Raw genomic sequence first — 14782 nt, 5'->3', positions numbered from 1 at the left:
TGATGGTATTGTAAACTCTGCATACAAAAAATTAGGACTCTTAAAAAAACTTAAGTATAAATTGGGTAGAGAGCATCTCTCTAAATTATACATTTCATTTATTAGACCTACCCTTGAATATGCTTCGATTGTGTGGGATGGCTGTTCTGTGCATGATGCAGACAAACTTGAAAAGGTTCAATTGTGTGCTGCACGAATTGTCACTGGGTTGCCAATTTTTGTACCAAGGGAAGCGCTTTACTTAGAAACAGGGTGGGAAATTTTACAAACCAGACGATACATCGCCAAGATGAAAACTATGTTCAAATTTAACATGGGGAGTCTCCCTGATTATTTATGTGATATTATTCCTAATAAGAGGGAAAATATATCGCGATACAACACACGAAACAAGGATCAGTTTAATGTACCTAAGTGCAGGTTAGATTTACTTAAAAAATCATTTGTACCCAATGCTGTCAATCAATGGAATTCACTAAATATAGAAGCCAGAACAGCCACCTCAATCAATTTGTTTTGCAAACATATGCCTAAAGTTACGAAACCCCCTATTTATTTTTCTTTTGGTAAACGCTGTACCAACATTATTCATACAAAGCTGAGACATAACTGTGTATTAAACTATGATCTTTGTAAACGTAATATTATAAATAATCCGTTGTGTTTATGTGGTAAAACAGAAGATGTGTATCATTTCTTTTTTTCTTGTAAAATATACTCTAGAGCGAGAAACAACATGTTTGATCAATTGTTTATGTTAGATTTAGTCAATATTGATACTGATTTACTTTTATATGGCAACAATAACCTTCCTTTACATATCAACAAAAGCATTTTTGCTTCTGTACAAAAGTTTATAGACGAATCCTTGAGATTTAAATAATATTTCTTTGTGTATATCAATATTATATTCTTTTGTTCTATACTCATATGCATGACAACTATTGTTATATTTAAGGAGAGGAACTTGTAAGTTGTTAGAACTTGTTTCTGATCCTTTTGTTTATTCAATAAAATATGTTCAAAACAATGTATACAATGCTTCAGTAAGGCATTTTTAATTGGCAGCTAAAATTTAAGTGTCATTTGTCGAGTTATAAGCGAGTTACAGACCTTACAATTCTTTGCTATGTAAACAAAGCTTTCGTTTACATTTTGAATGTTTAAGTGAAAATTCCAATTTTAGACCTAAAATGAATGTTTTATACAATATAAACTGTTTATTTATGCTTAAAATGAATAAGATAATATACAAATATGCTTAAAAAAGATTTTTTACTGGTATATTGAACCAATGTAAACAAAAATAGGGCACGAGCCTTGTTTTCATGACAAACAGTTGTGAGCTTTGAATCTTGCGCATAACTCTACGACTTACTCTCAAACTTCACTTGATAATTAGAAATACATTCCTAAACCATTATAAATAATAAAAATAGTAAAATTGAATTTGACCAAAATCGTGACCATGCCCCTTTAAATCTATGTTTTTTAAACAAAGCTCGAACCTTGTTATTGTTTACATATGTGTTGTATTGGTATAAGTTTCAAAGAAATACATTGCTTACCTCTGTAAAAATTTTATTTATGAACACATTGAAAGCAAATCTAAGACTCGAGCTTTGTTTACATAACAATGAATTCTTACCTCTATATCTTTCTTATAACTTGACATCTAGCAATCAAGTTTTGGTCAATCATTCAAAATGCTCAAATAAATAATTAAATTAACCACTTATGATTTTGTAGATAGATCTACATTTTATCAGTGAAAAACATTTCATTTCCCCAATTTATGCATTTTAAATTAGGAAATTTTACATATTACAACTGAATTGAATTGAACATATTTTATTGTGTACGATAGTTGATCCAAAAGTAATGTCACAGATCATATGCGATAAAATCGTGAAATATCCGCGTAAAGTGACAAGAACTTGTGCTTTGAGATATCTACCCAATTCAATTCAGATCTGAAAATTTTAATGCACGATGATAAATATTTCTGAAGATAATCTATTTTGTAGAATGTGAAGCAAGGATAATCGTCGCACGCTAGCGACGTTATTTCTAGATCTTTGGCGTTCTGGTAGAATTTCGTAGTTTATTAGACCTACATGTACTCTATAAAATTTGGCCACGATACTCTCTCTCTCTCTCTCTCTCTCTCTCTTATTTATATGTGGTGTGGGTTTTTTTATTTCGTCAGTCATCAGAATAAAAAAGTGATTCGATAATAAGTTATATGAGTATACATACTGGTAGAAGACTGGGCAGGCAATATCACTGAAATAAAGAAAAGAAATAATGATCATCCGTGTGTTCTATAATTTGGCTCGAAGAGAGCTTAATATTGAGAGAGAGAGAGAGAGAGAGAGAGAGAGAGATCGATCCACTGCACCTGTGGTTTTCCAATGCGATAAAAGACATTAACAGATCAATAACAAGAAAAAAATTAAAGGGTGGGGGGGGGGGGGGGCTTTTCTTAATATCTAATCTATATCATTCTCTTTCAATAAACGTATTGGGTTAAGTTGAGAACCCGTGTTTTTAATCTATCTTTAATCTATGGCAATCAATGGTAATTTTGACAATATAAATCTTGTAACTCAGAAAATCCTTGGGGGAGGGGGGTCCAGCACCCTGACCCCCCTCTAGATCTTCGAATCAGGAAATTACTTATCTTAGACCATTAGAAGTACATGTAAACCCGCTTTTAAATTGTCCATAAACTGACATGTCCATGACGTTTATTAAAGTGACACAAAATTTTCACATTGAGCCTTAACCTGCTCGTTAGTGTCTTTCTATTTTTCGCTCTTTGTAAAACATTCTTCACATTTTCCCGTTTAACAGTCATTTTCAGGTCACGAGTTACTTCATTATCTGTCATTTACCACCCCCCCCCCCCCCCGCCCCTTGCGATGTCGCTATTTATACAATAGTGTTTTGATTTTCTATTAGGTCCAAAAATCAAAAATATTGTAGGGGGAAATTTCAAATGAGGGGGTGGGGGAGCAGTTTTGATTTTAGAATTTATATCAGATAAGAATATATTGTATTTAATAGATACAAGTATATGTAGAATATATCTTAACTAAAGAGTAATTAACGTAGGTAAATCAAGCTTAAAGCAATAGCACCCCAAATAATTTGATTTATACGTGCATCAATATAAATTCTTACGTCCAAACCCAACACACTAATCTCCCCTCCTTTTTCTCAAATTTGAAAAAAAAAAGTTCGTTTTTGTGATGAATTGTCATTTCGCATTATTGCATGAATGTAAGGATGTAAGGTTCAATTTTTCACCGATTAGGAGATAATCCCCACTCACTCCCAATCTAAAATTTAAAAAAGAATTGAATGTGTCAAGATCTGAACAAAAAGAATACGGTATCTCAACAATTGGTCCTTTCGAGTTGCTTTTATGCCCTATTGTAATGTGGATAGAGAGAGAGAATACACATTATATACATATATATATATAATTAATATATGCCTTTCTGGGCGTTAATATAATTCCTTCTGCGTCTTCGACAAAAAGCTTAAGTGCAGTATTGACGTGTCGCCTGACTGTGTCAGCCGACTGCCTCTCACGGCCCAGGTCACTTCAGTCAGATCTCGCTTCGGCACGAGACGTCCTCACGTGCGAAATGCAGCAGCCGCAGCAGCAGTTTTTAGGCGCTATGGCCCACGACACGGGAAATCAACTAACAGGTATCGTTTAATTTTACAGTATTAACAATATTGTCCATAAATATATTTTTGATGGTCAGTGTTGTAAATTTTGGATATTTTTTTACTTTGAATTTTTTTTTAACTTTTTGTGAAAAAATATTATTATTAATTTAATATAAAAAAAAAAATAAATTGAGCTTTAAAAATCAATGTGATTAAAAAGGATTTTAAATTTCATATCCTACAGAATATTTCTTTTTTAAATTCATTAGTTTTAAAAGTAATTAAACCTGACATGTGTTAAGGTCGGAAATGTTAACAATCATTACAAAATTATCTCCATCAAAAACGCCATTCTCTCCTGTACTACCATCTTTCTGCGCAGTTAATTCAAGCTTTCAACGCAGTTCACGCTAATCAGAGGTAGTATTCCCTAAAACATTGGTTGTTTAAATGCCTTTCCGCAAATCAAACGGCCTGACTCGTTATGTAAAGTGGATCGTTATATTCTAATGAATTCATTCAAAATTTAAATAATCGTGGATGCAAAAAGGTGTTCTCGAATGTTCTCAGGTATTTTCATTCAATCATTATTTATTTATTTTTAATGTCCAATTTCTATTTTCTTTTATGTTTATTTAAACTGTAATAGCTGTGAGCACATGCATTCGCTTGGTTACAACTGCATACGTCATGCATGTCTTATCTTTAATTATGATGTCTTTATGTCGGATGCCTGTGGTGCACAATACGTGTACTTCTGTTTCATTCATAAAACCCTAGAGTGCAATATTCTTACGTTATAGTATATGTAATTTCTGATCATTTGAAAGCACATTATCGAATTTTCTGGGATAGATTTAGTTGATATATTCATTTTGATCGAGTTATTCACAGCAAATACGCGAGAAGCTTTCAAAATCACCTTCTTCTGACATTAGTTTATTTTTATTTTTAGATTTAGAACAAATCAATAATACATGTACATACACTTGTTACACCAAAGACCGAGAGAACGGAGTGCACTTACAAGTAGTATGCATCTTGATTTTTATATGAAATTGTAATACTGGTACCAAGGCCAAGACATATTGTGTTTATATAAGTTATAACCCTTTTAAAAACATTTTATATCCTAGGAAAGAAAATGTTCTATGATTCAGACATGCAGTCTGGCTAATCAAATAAAAGCTGTTAGAATAAAATATGAAAACAATGTTTTTATTACAGAAGAATTTCCTGATGTAATAATTACAATATTTACACAGTATAAACGGGGTAAAATAACGGATTTTTATTCATAATACTCTTTGCTTTCACGTCTGACCCAAATTGATGTTATATATAAAAATATATAAAAATACCCCCCTCCAAAAAAGGGGGGAAAACACCAGAGAAAACAAAATCATGGAAATAATTAACCTACATTTGGTAAAGATGGACATTTCAATATGATGGTATAAAAATTATTAAAATAAAAATGAGATAAAGACTTCAAAAATTGAGATTTATGTGTGGAACTATCTTTAAAAATAGTTTTAAAACCAACAAACAATGAAAAAATACATACAATATAAAGTTGACACTTATTTTACGCCATTTTCTTTAGTTTTTAAGTATATTTTAAGTAATAAAAAAGACAAGAAAACTATAATGTGTCTTTTAACCATTGAGTAGCTTTTTATCATTATATTTCCGAACTCTCTCGCGAATTATTTAAAATAATATTCCACTTTCAGCCTTTAGTAGACCCATCTAGGTAATAGAAGATTAAAAGCATTTAGGCACGATTTTCTATCATTTCTTCTCCGTATTATACAAAATAATGCTGGAATTTAGAAGTGCGCCATTTTTGATCGATCTTTTAAGCATGTATTGCCAATGTGATGAGATCCTAGCAGCCTTATCCGCCATTCTTATAGGGATCTCGGGGATTAAGGGCGTTGACACTCTGGCATTCTGTAAATCAAGTCTGGTCACAAAATTTCCAAAAGTAACTGTATACTTGAAATTTGGAAGATACAACACAAAATATCGAATTATAAAAAAAGAGAGTAAGAGAAAAAATATCCTTGGGTAATTATTTTTAACAATAGAACTTGTACAATGCAAATCTACAATTATTAAATAAAATTATGCTGTGTACATCTGAATGGATGGGCATTCTTCTAAATATATAGTTTATATTTGGTAAAGTTTTTTACTTGAATCAGTTTGTTGCGACACACAATATAATTTAAATCGAATTTCGAAAGTGAATAGTAAATATTTAAAGAAAAATAGTTTTAAAATTCTACTGTGCTCTTGATTCATGCCTGAAACATATGTGCTCAAGTTCTATATATTTTTGAGGCCACATCGTTTTCATTAAATACTTTCATGATTGATTTACAAGGTTGGGTAATAATATAATAACATTCTAAAATCGGATGTTATTTGTCAGAAAAACCTAAGGAAGCAGGACGATTAGTGCACATGATTTATTTCGATCATGTTTTCAACACCGAAAAGGAAATATTTTTGTATAAAAAAAAATTACATTGATATCTTCTGTTTAGAGCGACAATATTTATCAAATTTTGAATTTAGATTTATGAGGGGTTGATATCCTCCACACGCGTGGCTTTAAAATGGAATTTGATTAATTGATTGCATTTTTGCACTTACCTGTAGAAACAATCTGCCTTTGTTTTGAGGTAATTTTTGATGCTAAAAGCTGAAATAGTTGTATAACGTCTGCATTTATCTGTATTAGGCAAGTAAATAATTTCTGTAGCAACTCTGAGTTCTGTATGTACATCACAGTACATGTATTAAAAATGTGCTCAATAAACAGTTTCAAAGATGTACAGTTTGTAAAAAATGACAAAATTGTACAATCTCTGTTTCGAATTTTTCAACTCGTATATAATGCACACACAACTACTTTCGATATTTTGATCGTCTGTATAATTTAGTTACACAATCAAATTAAATTAAAATCAAAAAGTTGGCGCAGTTATTTGATGTTTTGGTTTTGCACACCGCCATACTTCTTTCTTTTAGTTTCGTACTTGCTAAAAAAAAAAATCAAATTCAGGTAAGGAAACATTCAAGTTTAAGGGTGAAATTATGAAGCGATATTCAAAATGTATTTATCGATTGATTTCTTTTAACTATATCAGATAGCTGTTCTCGAATGATATTGCACGGAAAACTATCTTTATATATACAAAATGTACTTTTACACCTGTACAAAAAGTCACCTGCTAATAGAAAGAAGTAGATTTTATCATTGACTCACTTCTAAACAAGTGAGAAATATTTCATTATATGTACGCGTTTTTAATGTTGTTTTTTTTTTGTGCTCAAATGAAGTAGGTTAAAAGGTCAAAGAAGAGAACAATAAATGGCTTTCAATCAGGTTTATGTGAGGTGAATATAATACGCCGTATTCGTAGTAATGTGCGACTGCCCCTAACCTATTTTGACTCAATGAGTGCACTACCATAGTATAGTAAAGTGTAATTGGCCTAAAACTACAAACCGACAGCGTAGATAGAGACAAAATCACATATTTCTATAGAGGAATTAGTGAATCACATCGTTTCCGTTTGTACAAGAATGTGTATATATATGTAAAGGTATGTCAAGATTAAACGCTGTTGAATGATCATAAAATAATTAACTATAATAATATAATTATATAGTACCAACAACGTAGTTTAATTTGCCATTGATTTGTCAATATCGAATTCATAAAGTTATGGTGTAAAAACTGTTTGTTTAGAAACTTAAGGAATATAATCTTAACTTTCCATTATTGTGTTAATTTCTTTAATAAATATTTTCATATGTACATTAGTTTAAAATATTATATTGAGTAGATTCAATAGGATTGGACAACAGGCATAGCCTATGTATATCCTCTCCTTGTATAATAGGTACATTAAAAGCAAGATGAGCTGCCATTCCCATGCTGAAATTGTTTAGTGTAAAATTGAAATTTACTTCTAAAATGATAAAAAAAAAAATTAGGATTTATAATCCTCTGTGTTATGTGGGGAAGGCTATTTAGAAGCCCTTAATGAAATTAAATTACATTATTGTCGTCCTGTACAAAAGATGGATTGCTTTCTGATTATTACGAATTTTCTCTTTAGATAAAAATTAAAGATTTATTCTGATCTTATTTATCATGAAAGTGTAAGTAAACATGCAGAATCATCATAATAGAAGATTTTTGAAGCAAAACAACATTCTAAAAAAAGAAAAATTGAGTAGACTTAATCAAATTCTGAGTTGTCCAAAAATCACCTCAACCAGTTAAAAAATACGGTGGTTTTTTTTTTAAATATTTCTTGCCCAATTTACGCTAGAAGCTGAACAGTTGTATATACATAGTAAATTGTTTTCAGTGTTATAAAACTGTGTGGGGTTTTGATTAAATTCGTTGCCAAATTGTCGATGTATAATGTTTGCGATGATGTAATTGCAATTTCATAAAATACTGTTTCGAGGAATTTAAATAAATAAATTGCAAATTTTGATTTACAAATTGCTGCATTCTATAATTCTAACACTGTAACAGAGAAATGAATTTAAATTAATATTTTTTAAAGTAATACCATGAGAATGCTGATAAATGTTTGTTGTAAAATTGTCCAGGATATAAATGGTGGTACAAAGAAAATCTATGTACTTTTTAAATTACTAGAAGCTGGTGGTTTATATTTCGTTATAAATCGGGAAGTTTGTAGTTATAGGGAATGCATATAAGTATTAATGAAATGTGGTACGTCCATTATTTTAAACAATTGGGGTTAAATTGACGAAAAAGTTGGTGATGAAAATTTTGGGTACATTTTTATCATATTTTTGAAGTACATGTAATAAATATAAGTTAAGAATTTTGATTGAAATTAATTATCCGCCTTTGATGTGTGTACCCATGTTGATAGGTTTTGCAGAATTCACATTCTGGTAGCATATAGGACGCATTATAATTTGATATTTATTTAATTGTTATCATGACTGATTTGTTTTTTAACTTATCATAAATGTGTTGGTTTTTTTTTTAAATAAAGCCCTCGTGTCGAATGGCCAAAATTCAAATTGTTTGATCATAATCATTATATTAATATCCAAAAATTAAATATTGTTATGGGAAATAATTTCCTCTTTTAATGATTCAATTTGAGTGCAAAAGTTCATTTTGTTGCCCTCAAACAGGCTGCTAAATATAGATTGGAATACCTATATAATGCCATTTCGTGACGTACGAGTAATTAAAAAAAATCATATAATTTAAAAATTTTTTTTTTTATCTTTTGTCTACATATGAATATCAGCCTACCTCGATTGAAGCATCAACTCATGAATTCAAAATGGAGACCAGCTGAGATTTTTACGATTTTAACTTTCATTTACTTTATTTGAAAGATGAAGTTTTTAACCCAAATTTATCTTTCAATGTGTCCAATTCCATCATATTTATAACCATCGTCTCCCTGTAGAGACAGGCAGATGGGATAACATCCCTCTAAAAGAGAGACGATGTTTATTGTGAAACAAAGGACTCATCTGTGATGAGTTTCATTATATTTTAGAATGTTTGACAATAGAAGAAAATAGGGGGGAAATCGTCATAGGAAATATTATTACAGACCAAATATTTTCAAAGGTCTCTCAACTATTTACTTTATTTGAAGAATTTTATGTTCAAAATTATTTGTTAAGACACAAATTTATAAATTATTTAAAGATTGATTTGTCCAAATATGGTCCAATGATATAAATTGCTCTTCTAAAGGTCATTTGCATGAAATGTTTAAAGCTAATTTTGGCTAATAAATTTCTCGATGATTTACTACATGTATTAAAAATAAGAAAAAACTTAATACAATTTCGCACACCAAACCATCGTCTCCCTGTAGAGACAGGCAGATGGTATAACATCCCTCTAAATAAGAAACGATGTTTACTGTATGACAAAGTACTCCACGGTGATGAAATTCATTATATTTTAGAATGTTCGGCAATAGAAGAAAAGAGGGGGTAAAATCTCAACACCAATTTTTGTCAAAGGTCTCTGGACTACATATGTATCGACTTTATGTACATTTGTTTGCAATAAATGCTTTTTCACCCAAATTTATCTTTCAATGTATCCCATTCCATCATTTTTATAATAGATAGTATTTAATCAACAAAAGTCAAAGAGTTTTGACGCAAGTTCATAAATTATTTAAGGATTAAAAGACCAATATGTCTTAATACTTAATAGTGTATGGTCCAGTGATAAGAATTGCTCTTCTAAAGGTCATTTGTAAAAAACTAATTTTGGCTACGTATCACAAAAATGAACTTGTAAAATTAAGAAAAAAATATCAAACCATCGTTTGCCTCTACAGACAGGCAGATGCATGGTATCGTACTCCTCTAAAGGAGAAACTATGTTTATTGTGTGACAAAGGACTCATCGCTGATCGGACATTTTAGATTGTTTGGCAATAGAAGAAATGCGATGAAAACAACTAAACACGATATATTCTTCAACATTATATTGTTTAAGTTCTCTGAACTCATGACCAATTATAATTCTAAATCTTTGAAAAAGCTATTTTCGATGCAGTCAGTTCCCCTTAGTTGTTTTCCTGATCTGATCCTCCATACACCATGTACCAATTTAAATTACATACATACGAATTCTGTCATACATCAATTTTTACTATTTTGTTTCATGTAAGACTACGTATGTACATTTTATCTCTCTAGATTTTTATTTATGTTTATTCTGTATATACATGTATGTTCCTCTTTTACCAAATAATTTGGTTTGAGTGAATAAACTAAACTTGACAAGTAGTATATAGTAAATACATATATGTATATATTTAAAACTTCAGTCGTAAAAATTAACAAATAAAGATCATGAGAAATTCTATAAGAACATGTACAATACTAATGTAAATATCTATGAAAAAGCTTATTTTTTCTTGTTTGAAGAGTTAGAACATATGAACAGTGTATAGAAATATAAAGTACGATTTACTGTTTAGGACTGACTTGAATCCAAAAATCGAAAAATTTACAAGGCAAAATAAGCTATAGGTTTTCATAAATTAAATTTTTCTAGATCTGCAAAAGCGTGCATGCTGTATTGGGTATACTGAATATTGAAATATCTTAACGTAGTGTAAACTATCATGATAAAATCAAAACCAAACAGGAGAATTTTGTTTGTACATAAAACATTAACAAACCAAATTTTTAACAACACGAAAATCATACCATTTTTCCTAACATTAGAAGTTTCTAAATATTTTTTCTTTCCTTTGTAAAATCATCTTTGCTAACCAGTACAAGGGTCCAATTTGTTATTTTCATGATGAGAATAACGAATCGGATCCTTGGCTATCGAAGGCGCCGAAAAATATGCCTGGCATGAGTTTATAAACTACATGTATATACTTTATATATTTTCCGTCAATTAACATTGCGAACTTTGTAACTTTACGATTATTTCTGACACGGAAATTGCTGCTCAAATTGCCTTGAAAATTGTAAGTTTTTATACGATTAATATATTATTTGTATGATTAAAAGTAAATTCACGAAAATCAAAGTTTTATAAATAAAATTCGAAGTTTATGTACACGAAAACAAATTCAGATATGGTTTGAGTACTAGTAATTTATTTATTACTAAAAAGGTCCGAATTAAATCGTGTTTTGCTAAAATATATTTTCTTTATGACAAAAGAAATTAATGAAAATAAAAGTACCCAGACAAAATTGTTTCGAATTTAAGTGAATTACTGTTTACAGTGCAAATTTTATCGCATAACGCAACTTAAAATATACTACGCAACCGTAAAGTATATACATGTATGATTTTATATATTTTAAAGCATGTTTTTAAGTATAATTTACTGTCGTGTTTCCTGTGTAACCACAGGTGTATTGCTGTGGTAAATACTTTGTACATGTTTCACCCAGGTTTTTTCTCGATGTTGGGAAGTAGGTCTGGTTATTTCTATCACGAATAACCTATAGAATGTATACCCACCCAAGCTATAATGATGTACACGATATTAATTTGATGGATTTTGATTGGGCTGCCCTAAGGTCAATAAACTGAACTTAACCTACATATGGCTGACTTATTCTAATGACATTTATTTCTGTCATACTGTAAACACGATCGCCGTTACAAAACAGTTAAAAAGTCCTCCTATGAAATAGTTTAGAAGCATCAGCAACGCAGGTTTTTTTCTTAGTCAACCTACATTTCAGTCAAACTGAATTTAGCTACGAGTATTGAATGATATACCGGTATTAAACAGTACACCTGACCTTTTTGCACCTAACTCTCAAAAGATGGAGATAACCTCTCTACAATTTCAGATTTGTAGATTAACCTTTCTGTATTAAACATAATAGTATGAAATAAACATTCAATCATTGTCTTCTGTTAACTTTTTGTACTCTGTTACTGCGCACTGTTATGAACAAAATGTACCGTGTTACAATTATTGAAACAGAACACTGTTAATGACCGGAGTGTTATAAATTTGATTATTATTGTAATCACACATAATGAATGTTCTTCACGATAAATCCGAGGCCCGGAAATAAAACATTAGTTCTTAATTAATTGAAAGGCCTTACTCATATCGGTGGGGTTATTTGAGAAAAAACATATAAATAAAATCCAAATATACAATTCTCTGAAACCATGAACATACAATGGTACATGAGGAACAAAAACATAATTGCGTTAAATTGTAATATCAAGGGTCTAAATTATATATTATATTATAATACAACATAGTAATACATGTGTCAATAAGCATAAATACGTAAGAGAAAAATAGTAATAATACAAAAAGTGGTACAAAAAGTGGATGATCATGTAGAATACAAAGTTTTGTATTCAATACGCGAAGAGTAATAGTATATACTAAAATAATTTAGGCTGGACAGCAGACTTGCTCCTGGGTGTTCAAAATAAAAGTGCTGAATTTTTTCAATGTTTTTATGTTTATTCTGTATAATATGAAACATACTTTAAAAACACAATAAAACGATATGGGGTCAATGTACTTTCCTCTGGGAATATATATGGCGGTTTAAACTTTTTGCCCTTTTGCAACGTTCGGCCTAATAAACACAGATTCTTTCATTAATTATTTTCTTGATTTATGCAAGATGAATGATTAAATAATGTTATAAGGTAACAAAATAGCCCTGTTTCACTAACAAGTCAAGTTAACAGCGGCCTTCTCGCACTTTAAAAAGGGCTTTATTTGACATTAGTATTTTTTCTAAGATATAAAATTTAAGATACATTAAATGCTTGGTTTAAATGTCTTAAAAATTCGAATAAGTACTGTTATTTATCGTTTTCAGACTTTTAGTTTGCTGCAAATTCGTCCTCTGAAGATAACTCTAAGATAACATGAAAACAATAATTTTTTTGTCCAAACAAAGACTTTTACTATCGATATCAGTAAAACTTAATTCATGATGTAAATTATGGCATATGTATATAACCTAAATATGAATCAAACATTTAGCAAGAACTATAGCATGACCTACATACATGTATTCGTTTTGTTCACTTGAAATCAAGGTACAGATGTAACCATAATGTACTGAAATTGAGATGGGAAGGACAGAACTTGTACTAGCACACCTGTTGACAAAATACATTACACATACCTAATTACACTCACCTGACTATAGACCGGGGACACCTAGGCAACTAAAAGATGTTTAGAATAACCTCTTTGCATCAAAAACCAGAAAGGTGTAATTAGTACACTGTACTAGGAGAGGTCTAAGTTTTTTAGAACATGTGTCCGATCCTTTGCTATCTAATAGTCAATAAAATATGTTCAACCTACATTGTGAATAATGAACAATAAAGTATCGTCTGTTGTAGTCATTTTGCCTGACTTACTCAAGTGCACAAGAAAAAAAAATAAACTTTGATTAATACTGTTATCAAAAGTAATGCAAGTGCTTTGTAATAAATCTGAGACCCAGGACCTAAACATTGGGTCTTAATTGAGGTGTCCCACTTACCTGTAGGGTTATAACGAGGTCTTGGGGGGGGGGGGGGTATTCAAAATCCAAATATTTTAACATTTCACATTTTGAGCTTAGAATACAACTTTCAGCATAATATGTATGAGATCTTCCATAAACTATCATCTTGATATATGCAGAATGACCCTAAAGAATATAGGCCTTGATAAATGCAGAAAGACCCCCAGTAAATTTAAACCTTGATAAATGTAGAATGACCCCATTGGATTTGACAAGTTGTAACAACAAAAATCTGTATCTCTCCGTCCTATCCTAATATGACCTTTACAGAAAGATAAGTTCTAAATGATGCACGGTTGTATCAAAGTCCAATTTTCATTATCAGAAAATGGTTTTCTAATATCAAATGTTAGAAATCTTGCTATAGAAAAAATATTTGAATTCATTAAAATCTTTTAAGTAATTTTTAGAAATCAAAATGTCGAATATTTGATATCAGAAGTCGTTTTTTGGTATAAAAAAAATGCATAATATTCACGTCAGAAATTCATTATCTTGATTCAGTATAAAACAATATTGTCTTATTCGAAGAATTCAAGATTAACACATTTTACGATGTGAAGATGTAGATAAATTCAATGCAGTCTGTCAAATTTATCTTCCAATCAAAATCAGTACCAGCTTAGTAGTTTCAGAATTTTACTTTGATACAAAAAACGCCATTAAGATAATAATGCATGTAGTTTAAAGGTATGTTTTACTCAGTATTTTAACTTAAGCCTTTCTCACTCCCCTGTGGAGCATAGGCCACAGACAATTCTTCTCCACTTCTCTCTGTCCTTTACTGAGTATACTGTAACATTAAAACTGATGATAACATGTTCTCAGAAGAAAGATTTCTGTAAGTACTAGGAATTTATGCATGTATAGAGAAACGTATAGAGGAGGAGCATTATTCTCTTTCAGTGGCTTTTCCACAACAAAAACGACTTACTACCATTCAATTGTAAATCATTTATATAAAATAACATTTTACCTATTTGTACTTAAAGATAGCTGATCTTGAG

The sequence above is a fragment of the Crassostrea angulata genome, chromosome 1 (assembly GCF_025612915.1).
Source record: "Crassostrea angulata isolate pt1a10 chromosome 1, ASM2561291v2, whole genome shotgun sequence".
NCBI lineage: Eukaryota > Metazoa > Mollusca > Bivalvia > Ostreida > Ostreidae > Magallana > Magallana angulata.
Note: the sequence above shows the minus strand (reverse complement) of the source record.